The sequence below is a fragment of the Notamacropus eugenii genome, chromosome 1, assembly GCF_028372415.1.
Source record: "Notamacropus eugenii isolate mMacEug1 chromosome 1, mMacEug1.pri_v2, whole genome shotgun sequence".
In the NCBI taxonomy this organism is placed as follows: Eukaryota; Metazoa; Chordata; class Mammalia; order Diprotodontia; family Macropodidae; genus Notamacropus; species Notamacropus eugenii.
In genome coordinates, this window is record NC_092872.1 from 699,142,677 (window position 1) to 699,153,295 (window position 10,619).

The 10,619-nt window shown below is 42.4% G+C and overlaps 1 pseudogene; it reads left to right on the plus strand.

Annotated features, from left to right (window-relative positions):
- Positions 1 to 3,096: 3,096 nt before the first annotated feature.
- Positions 3,097 to 3,954, plus strand: LOC140519955 (kallikrein-14 pseudogene; annotated as a pseudogene).
- Positions 3,955 to 10,619: the final 6,665 nt, after the last annotated feature.

Consider the following 10,619-nt stretch of genomic DNA (forward strand, 5'->3'; position numbering starts at 1 on the left):
AACGTTTCCGGGGGTGGGGACAATCCGTTAGCCAATAGCACGTTTCCGCCTGGAGAAGAAATTCCTCGCTGCATTCCTCGAAAAGGAACTACGGGTCGCCGCTCCATCCAAACTCTGACGTTTGGCGAGTGTGACTTCGGAGCGCTCTTGGGCGGGGGCGGGGAATCCTCCCGCGGCTGCCCCCTGGGGAGAATCCCTTCCCTTCTCCGAAACGCAGCTTCCCCTCCTGTCCTGTAAAGAGAAGAAGGGCTTGGTTGGAAGGGCCTCGCAAAAATAGGAGGGATTGGAATTCTTCCAAAGGATGAATGAAGAGCGTGCCTACTTAAGCCAAGAGATCATCCTTCATTTTACATATAGGGAAACTGAGGCCACGAGAGGGGAGATCACACAGGTCCCAAAAGGAACACTTGAACTCAGCTCCTCTGCCTTCAAATTCAGGATGGGGGGAAGGAGGAACAATTCTATTTAAAGGGAATAAGGAGCAAGGATTTAGCTAAGTCCAGGGAGAAGGATACCCTGATTTTTATTTTTTGACCACAGCAACAATTAAGGAGATTCCAGCAGTGCAGGAAGGGATTTTAAATCATTGTTGGTGGAGGGAAAACCCAGGCTAATGAAACTGCGAATGCTTGACCTGTTGAATTAAGTAAGAGACTGTACCCCTGAAGGCAGAGGAGGGTACCCCCAGCCCCCCACCTGCAGCCTCGCAGGAAGCCAGTGTCCAGCTTAATTAACTGGGGGCTCTGAAATTTACAAACATCTTCTGCCAAGATAAACCTGCAACCCTGCACCTGAAATCGACCTGTCCCCAAGATGACAGGTGGAAGCAAAAGAAAACCCACTTCCGAACTACATTCCTTACCTGGGATTACATGGGAGTATAGTTTATGTGGTATAGTCTCTCTAATTAGGTAATATGTAGATCTTTTGTACCTATATGTGTTTAATGAGCATATACATGCTTATTATCATCAATTAGGATCTTTAATTGCTTCCTTTGCTGAAAAGCCCTGGAGGAAAATCATCATTAAATCAGCCATTAAAATATTTAAGACTGCAGAGTAGCAATAGAAATAAAAACAGACCGTTATCTCATTTTATGATTCAAGCCTCCCATTTCTTTTTCTGAAAAATCACCGGTCTTCCTTTTCTCTTTTGTAAAATGCTGGGGTTAGGACTAAATTCTAAGGGTCCTTTCAGTATTAACACTCCTCAGTTCAACTCAACAAATATTTATTTGGGGGTCTAAGGTATATTGTCCCTGAAGGAGCACTTTTAAGGTTGGATGTTTCACTCACTAAGTGCCAAGTCTTGTGGATACATGATCGGCTTTCTTAAGGAGCTCACGTTCTAACAGGCATGTCAACATAGAAAATAAGAATATTCATATAAGATCTAAATGGAGCAGACAGAAGGTAATCCAAGAGAGGAAGGTCTCATGTGGAATGTGAGATTTGAGGTCAGCCTGGAAGGGAACTAGGAAGGCGCAGAGGTAGAGATAAGGAAGGAGAGTATCACAGGTGTAGGGGATGGCCAGTAGTAAGGCATCTCCCAGAGATGGGAGATGGAGAATCATGTAGGAAGCATAGTAAAGACTGTCATTGTGAGGACAGATGGAGAGGAAAGAGATAACAAGAGCAGATACAAAATAGTTTAGAGAAAATACTGTCTTTTTTGACTCATGATCTGAATGCAGATTGAATACTATTTTCTTTTTTTTTCTTTCTCATGGTTTTTCCCTTTTGTTCTGATTCTTTTTTCAAACATGACTAATGTAGAAATATGTTTAATATGATTGTACATATATAGCCTATATACAGCTTGCTGTCTTGGAGAGGGCGGAAAGGAGGGAGGGAGAAAAAATTTTGGAACTCAAAATTTTATAAAAGTGAATGTTGAAAACTATTTTTACATGTAATTGAGAAAAAAATAGTATTAAATGGGGGGATAGAAAATAGTCTTTTTAAATTTTGTTTTATTTTAAATTTATTATTTTCTTATTCATTTTTTAAAATTTTGGGGGGTTCTGAATTCTCTGCTTCCTTCCCATGCTCTCCCACCCATTAAAAAGGCAAGAAATGTGATATCAATTATGTATGTGAGATCACATTCAACATTTCCATATTAGCCATATTGAAAAAAAAAGGGCGGGACAAGAAAAATAAAGTAAAAAAAAAACCTGTGCTTCCATCTGAATTCATACTCCATCAGTTCTTTTGCTGGAGATGGATGCCATTTTTCATCATAAGTCCTTCAGAATTGTTTTGGATTATTGTATTACTGAGAAAAGCTAAGTCATTCACAATTAATCATTATAAAGGATTACTGTTACTGTGTACAATGTTCTCTTGATTCTGCTCATTTCACATTGTATCATTTCAAATAAGTGTTTCCAGGTTGAGAAAATATTGTCTTTATTATCATGGAATTTAGGTCTAATAAGGGGATGTCAAACAAATGCCTAATGACTATGTTTGTTCATCCTTTGTTTTCAAGAAGGACCAGTGACTTCAAGGAGTGATGTCTTCATTTGCTCATTAATTAGATTTAAGTAAAGCAGTGTTGAACAGTGAAGGGTTAAGATCTTCCCTGTCCATTTATACCCCTATGTGACCTCACGTGTTCCCTTTTTTCCTTGGAACAGGGGCTGTGTTCCAAGGTCTGAAGGTACACAGGTATTTCAATCATGGATGTCTAACTCCAGCCCAGTTCACAGATGTGATACATTCCATGCCAAGTCACATAGGCTTTCACACCTTTAGGTACTGAGTCACATGGGTTGTGATGCCTTCTGGCTCTGAGCCTATTGGTTGAAAATCATGTATACTGGGAGGCTGGTATTTTATTTTGGAGCTCACTCATGGGAAGAATGTTCACCTGAGGTCTTTGTGATTTGGCCAGATGAGACTCTGGGTAGCCATTGTTAAGGGGACCCCCCAGTTAGGAACCCAGATATTGGTGCTCCCTGGTCTATTGATTATGTAGCTATCATTGTGTTGAGATAGTTGGAACCCTGTCTATCAGATTCTTTGTTGGATACTCACTTCTCTCTACTTATATATCTTTCTCGTTGTTTAATTAAAGTAAGATTATTAAATCCTTCTGTGGCTCAATGCCAGCACCAAGAGGAATGAGGAAAAGATCTTTGGTGGTCAAATGTGCATTCCCCACTCCCAGCCCTGGCAGGCTATGCAGTTCATCAGTCAGAATTTCCACTGTGGGAGTGTCTTGCTGTCCAATTGGTGGGTCCTCATGGCAGCTCACTGTGCCCACTGGAACCGTCAAGTGGTCTTGGGAAAACACAATATCAAGCACCTGGAGCCCTGGCAGCAATCACTCAGGGTGGAGCGCCGGGTACCCTTAACCCTTGTACAACTCCAGGACCAGCAACCTCATGCTGCTCTACCTGGAGAAGCCAATGAAGCTGACACCTCCCCCCACCCCCCAGGTTCACCCCATTCAGCAGGCAAAAGACCATGCCACTTTCAGCAAAATCTGCCTGGTGTCCAGCTGGGGTCCCATGTCCAGGCCTTTTGCCAAATATCCCAGCACCCTCCAGTGCATAAATATTGGTATCATATCAGAAGAAAATACAAAAATGCCTATCAAAGAACTATCACTCTGGACAGGGTCTGGGCTAGGGTCAAGAAAGGTAGAAATGACTCGTGCCTGGGTGACTCCAGAGACCCCTTGGTGTGCAATGGGGCCCTGCAGAGCCTGGGGAACATTTTACTCTCCACAGGTTTCCTGATGGTTAAACCAACCTGTGCTGTTACCAAGACCTGGATCCCAAATGAAATGCAGAAGAATTTACAAGCTCCCCCCACACTCCCAGGAACATTGCCCAGTCCTACCAGTCCCCAGTCTTGCCCTCCGGGACAGGTGGCCAGGAACTACAGCCCCACACCCTGCAAAGGAATCCAGGCCAGTGATCCTTCTGATCCACGAAGCTGACCTCCCCCTCCCCTAAGAACAGCACTTCCCAATCATGGGCCTCTGGAGGACTTAAGTTTCCTAGACTCATTTCTAGTCTGGAGTTGAATGCATGGAGAGGAAATCAAAAGAATTTAGAGATGGAAAAGACTTTAGACCCTGAAATAGCAGATCTGAAAAGCACCTTTTAGAAAGAATTTCTAATATTTGAATTTTTGAATTTGAATATTTGAATTTTTACAAATGGGGAAACTAAGAATTAAAGTGACCCAATGTCACATAACTAGGATGCAATGGCTGGATTCAAGACTAGTGTTCTTTCCCTGATCTGGGGTCTAGCATAGATCTACCCCCAACTTCCCAGGTACCCCAGCCCCTTTCATGAACCCACTGCCTTATTCAGGTATCCAGAGTAATAGGTAACTTTAGCAGGTCCCTCTTGGTCACCCCTCCCCCAACAGTCTTAGATTAGTAAAACCTAGGGGACTTCCTTTGTGGAAAAAAAAAATATATATATATATCCATATCCATATATTCCCCTTTTCCTTCCTCCCTTTCATAGGGGACCCTCTCAAACAGGGTCACCAGAATTTTTTGAGACAGGCCCAATTTTAAGAGAAAGCAAACTTTCACTGAGATTCTGCAGAAACAATAAACCTAGTTCAGACCCTTTATTCTGATTTCTGTTCTCAAGCTCTGGTCTCTGCCCTATTAAAACGCAAAAAGATAAAAGCTGAACAGCCATAAGTGGAAACCTGGACCTCCCAGCGACTGTGACTGGAGAACTTCTCATCCCCTGGGTACAGTACGAGCCCTCAGGCAAGTCCTGTACCAAGAGAGGATCCAGCTCTGGGGGCAGCTGCCACAAAGACAATGGAACAGATTTCAGATGCCTCCTCCCCTTTCCCTGCCTGCCTGGGCTGTAGCTGCCCCCAGTCAAAGGGCAAAGCTGCTCTAGCACCATCGACAATGGCCTGGCCTGGGCAGAGCTGCATATTTACTAGGCATCTGCCTTCCTGCCTCCCTCCTTTCCCTCTGTGTTTGTTCTGCTTTCCATGATCAATATTTGATTGAGGGCGAGGAAAGCAGAAGAACTAGGTAAGAAAGAGCCGTCTTCACACTATAGTTTGCACCTAATGATTGTCATAATGACATAGCAAATAATGCACTGGGCTTGGCATCAGGAAGACCTGATTTGAAACCTTGCCTTAGATAGTTCCTAGCTGTGTGATCTTGGACAAGATATTTCATTTCTATGGGACTCAGCTTCTTCATCTGTACAATAAGAAGTTTGGGCTTGATGACCCTGGGGGTTCCTTCCAGCTCTGAATCCATGATTCTAGGATTCTGTCACTTAACTTCTCTGTGCCTCAGTTTTCTCAACTGTAAAATGGGAGCTAAAAATAGAACCTATTCCCAAGGTAGTTGTTGTGAGAATCAAATGAGAAAGTATTTATAAAGGGCTTAGAACAGTGCCTGGCACATAGCAGGCACTAAATAAATGCTTATTTCTTTGCTTCCTTCCTCCTCCCTTCCTCTCTTTCTTCCTCTTTTCTTTCTTCCCTCACTTCTTTATTACTTTTCTCCTTTCTTTCCCTCCTTCTTTTCTTCCACCCTCCCTCCCTTCCTCCTTTCTTTTCTCTCTTCCTCCCCCTCTCCCTTCCTTGTTCCCTCCCATTCTTCTCTCTTCCTTCTATCCTCCTTCCCTCCCAAAATAAATTGCTGGAGAACTCCTATCTCTCAAATATCAGATGCCAGTGGGTAACATTACCCACCAGAGACTGCGATGTGGGAACCTCCTGAGTCTCCTCTTAGTACTAGGGGTCAGGCAACAAAAGTTCATTCTTTCAAGAACCAAGTACAACCAACATCTGTGGTCTTCAGAGTATCATACTAGGAAGTGAGAGAGAAGAAGAGTTTAGAGAAGATGCTTTCCTACCTTCATGGAGTTTGTGCTTCCTGTGAAGCACAAACAATATATGATGGATGCCTTAAGACTTTTGTTGTAATTCTATACACTCTGCTAAGGCTTCTACCATGTTAATTCTTTTGGGACACTATCATAATTCTTTAGTAAGCTTTAGTAGCCTAAACATGCTCTAAGACTTTTGGGACATCATGTATGAGGTTCAAGGGAGAAAGGTCTTATGGTCAGCTAGCTGGTTCAGTGGATAGAATGCTGGACCTGGAGTCAGGAAGACTGAGTTCAAATATGGACTTAGACACTCATTAAGCTATGTGACCCTATGCAACTCATTTCACCTCTATGTTTTCCTGTTTCCTTAATGATAAAACAGGCATAATAATAGCACTTAATTCCAGGTATTGTTATCAGAATCAAATCAGATATTTGTAAAAAGTGCTTAGCATAGGGGCAGCTAGGTGGCACAGTGGATAGAGCACCAACACTGGAGTCAGCAGGACCTCAGTTCAAATCTAGCCTCAGACACTAGTTGTGTGACCCTGGGAAAGTCGCTTTAAACCGATTGGAAAAAAAAAAGGTGGGGAGCCTATGTTTACTTTGTGCTGTCTCAATTCTGCTTTGCTCAAAGAGCACAGCACCCTTTCTGATGTGGGCACACCATGCTGAGTGGTCCTGTGGCAATGTCTCCCATGTTGCACAGTCAAATCCAAAGTTCTTGAGAATGTTTTTGTATCCCTTCTTCTGACCACCATGTGATCGCCTGCCTCATGCAAATTCTCCAAACAGTCTTTTTGGCAAGCGTATATTTTATATTCAAACAACATGGCCAGCCCATCGGAGTTACACTCTCTGAAGTATAGTTTGAATACTTGGCAGTTCAGCTCAAGCAAGGACTTTCAGTGTCTGGTAACTTATCCTGCTAGGTGATTCTCAGAATCCTAAGACAGTTCAAATGGAAGTGATTCCATTTTCAGGCATGGTGCTGGTAGGCTGTCAGTGTTTCACAAGCATATAACAATGAGGTCAGCACAACGGCTCTGTAGATCTTCAGTTTGATAGTCAGTCTAATACCTCTTCTCTCCCAAACCTTTCTTCAGAGCCTCCCAAACACTGAGTTAGCTCTGGCAATGCATGCATCAACCTCATTGTCAATGTGTACATCCTTAGAAAGTACATAAGTGAACTTATCCACAGCATTCAAAACTTCTCCACTTGCTGTAATTGATGGTTCCATGTATGGATGGTGTGGTGGTGGCTGATGGAACACCTGTGTTTTTTTGGTGTTATTAGGACAAAATTAGCACAGGCAGCAGAGAATTGATCTGTACTTTGTGCATCTCAGCTTCAGAGGCTGTACTGAGTGCACAATCATGTGCAAACAGAAAATCATGCGCCAACACTCCCTCCACTTTGGTCTTGGCTTGTAACCTTTTCAAATTGAAGAACTTACCATCAGCATGGCAGTTGACCTTGATGCCATGTTCATCCTCATTGAAAGCATTTGTCAACATGACTGAAAACATCATACTAAAAAGCAAGCTCACAGCCCTGTTTCTCTCCATTGGTGACTGGGAAGGCACGAGAGCTTTGCCCATTATCCAGGACCCAGGCAAACATGCCATCATGAAATTGATGTACAATACTGAAGAACTTCTCCAGGCAACCAAATTTTGACATAACTTTCCATAAGCCCTCATGACTAACAGTGTCAAAGGCCTTGGTCAGATCCACAAACATTGTGTACAGACCTCTGTTCTGCTCTGGCATTTCTCCTGAAGTTATCAGGCAGCAAATACCATATCAACTGTTCTTTGGCCTTTTTTGAATCCACACTGGCTCTCAAGTATATGCCCAACATCCAGGTGAAGGATCAGCCTATTAAGGAGGACTGTAGCAAGAATTTTGCCTAAGAGAGAGATCCCCCTGCGATTGTCACAGGACAATCTATTCCCTTTACCCTTATAGACATGGACAATGGAGGCATCCTTGAACTCCTGGGGCATAACCTCCTCTTGCCATATAACCTGGGAAATTTCAGTCAGCTTTTGTATGAGCAATGGTCCCCCTACCTTGTAAATCTCAGCTGGAATAGAATAGCACCTATAATAGGTGCTATATTAAATATTCATTCCCTTCTCTCACCCCTCCCTTACTGATGATGAATCAGGGAAAGCTTCCAGGAGGAAGACCTGGCTTCTAATCCTGCCTCAGACACTTGCTAGCTATGACCTTGGGTAAGTCACTTGACCCTCTGAGACTCACTTTACCTGTAACATGACTCAATGGCCCCAGAGTTCCTATGTCAATGTCCTTAAGTCTATGATCTGTAGGGTAGCTATTTCCAACAACTGACTATTCACTGGGAAAAGGTCAGGGAGTAAAACACAATAAACAGAGGAATGGGATCAGGCTGGAAAGGTGGAGTTGCTCCAGGTTAGGGGGGTTATTAGGCATCCTGTATTCTTCTGTTTACCCTTTAACCAAATCTCATTTTCTACAAGTACTCTGTGCATATTATACCAAGTCTGTGCCATCTAGTTCAGGGTTCCTATCTAGGCTAAAGGACCAGGAAGTTGATTGTGAGAGGCACCATGGTTGTAGTTTTAGCTTAGGATTGGAGTGAAAATACATGGCATTAGGAGATAGTTCCCTCCGCTGCTTAGTTACCACAGGCTTCCAGGTTCTCAGTTCTGGGGCTCAGTTGTCTGAATCAACTAAGAAGAGTTTGACATTGTGGAGGATAAGGCTCTAGTTCACCACCTGCCACTATCACCAAAAAGGCTTTTATATCCCAAGGGAAGGGCTGGAAATTCCAAGCAAGTGAAGTGGGTGTGGTCACACACACGCACACACGCACACTTACACAAGGTTGTAAGGTGGAAAGGGACCCACTGGCAGAAATGCGGAAGAAAACTGGCCTACAATTTTTTTTTTTATTTTGTAATGTTTAACAATCACTGCCATACAATTGTGATTTTATCCCCCCCACCTACCCCCCACTCCCCCCCTCCCTCCCCACGATTGCATACAATTCTGTATAGATTCTACATATACTTTCCTATTGAGTATATTTTCACTATAGTCATGCTATGTAGTCAGACTAAGATAAATGAAAGAAATTGTATAACAAATCAGAACATGATACACAAACACATACACATACACAAACATGATCTGCTACAATATGTGAGTGACTTCCATATTTCTCTCTCTGAGTGTGGCAGGCATTTTGCCTTGAGATCCTCCATTGGGATTTTTTTTTTTTTTTTTGGTAAGAAGTTCTTGTGTTATTACAAAAATCTAAGTCTACCAGAAAAAACTCTCACACACTGTGGTCGTTGCTGTGCATAAAGTTCTCCTGGTTCTGCTCCTTTCACTCAGCATCAGGTCATATAAGTCCTTCCAGGCCTCTCTGAAGTCTTCTTGTTCATCATTTCTTATGGCACAATAGTACTCCATTACATTCATATACCATAATTTATTCAGCCATTCCCCAATTGATGGACATCCCCTTGACTTCCAGTTTTTGGCAACTACATAGAGTGCTGCTATAAATATTTTTGTACATGTGGGACCCTTTCCCATTTTTATGATCTCTTGGGGATATAGTCCTAGTAGCGATATTGCTGGGTCAAAGGGTATGCACATTTTTGTAGCCCTTTGGGCATAGTTCCAAATTGCTCTCCAGAATGGTTGGATGCGCTCGCAGCTCCACCAACAATGAATTAGTGTTCCAACTTTCCCACATCCTCTCCAGCATTTATCATTTTCTTGTTCTGTCATGTTTGCCAATCTTATAGGTGTGATGTGGTACCTCAGAGTTGTTTTGATTTGCATCTCTCTAACCAATAGTGATTTAGAGCATTTTTTCATATGATTATAGATAGCTTTAATTTCTTCCTCTGAAAATTGCCTGTTCATATCCTTTGACCATTTATCAATTGGGGAATGACTTGTATGATTATACATTTGGGTCAGTTCTCTATATATTCTAGAAATGAGGCCTTTATCCCCGAGCTTAGCTGTAAAAATTCTTTCCCAATTTACTACATCCCTCCGGATTTTGGTTGCATTGGGTTTGGTTGTGCAAAAACTTCTCAAACTGGCCTACAATTGAGAGGGTAGAGAAGACAATATTTGCCCTGAACGCCTGCTGCTACATCCAGCTACCAGCCTCTATTATATTCTTCTCTCAATAAAAAATGTTTAATTACTGCAAATTATACCTGGTGCACAACAAATATCCACTAATTTACTTGTAGAAGGGAATAGAAATTCTCTGTAGAATTTACTTATTTTATGCATGCTATGTAATATACAGAGGGCATATGTATAAGTTACAAGCCTAACATAACAAAATTATATTACTAGACCAAGCAGGGAGGTCATTTATAATGCATAATATCACATATTGGACTTACATAGATAGCGTTATATATTTTACTAGTAGACAGCATCTTAGTGACATGCATGAGTTGTTTGTGACATGTTTCTATTTATGATGCCCTCTTACCCTGGGGCATCATATGCCAGGTTAGTCACTGGTCAGATAGTCCTGGCACTTTCATTTTGCTTTCTTGGTATTTCAAACCTCAAGCTTGTAGATATCTCAGACTGAGCCCCACTGTCTCTAGCATCTAATAAATCAGACTCTAAAGAGCATCTCAGGAATTCCATGGCTAGAGAATTAAGCAGAAAAGGAATGGCATCAGGATTAAGGGATCCTCCATTGTCTAAAAAGAAGCCCCGCCTAGCGCATGGA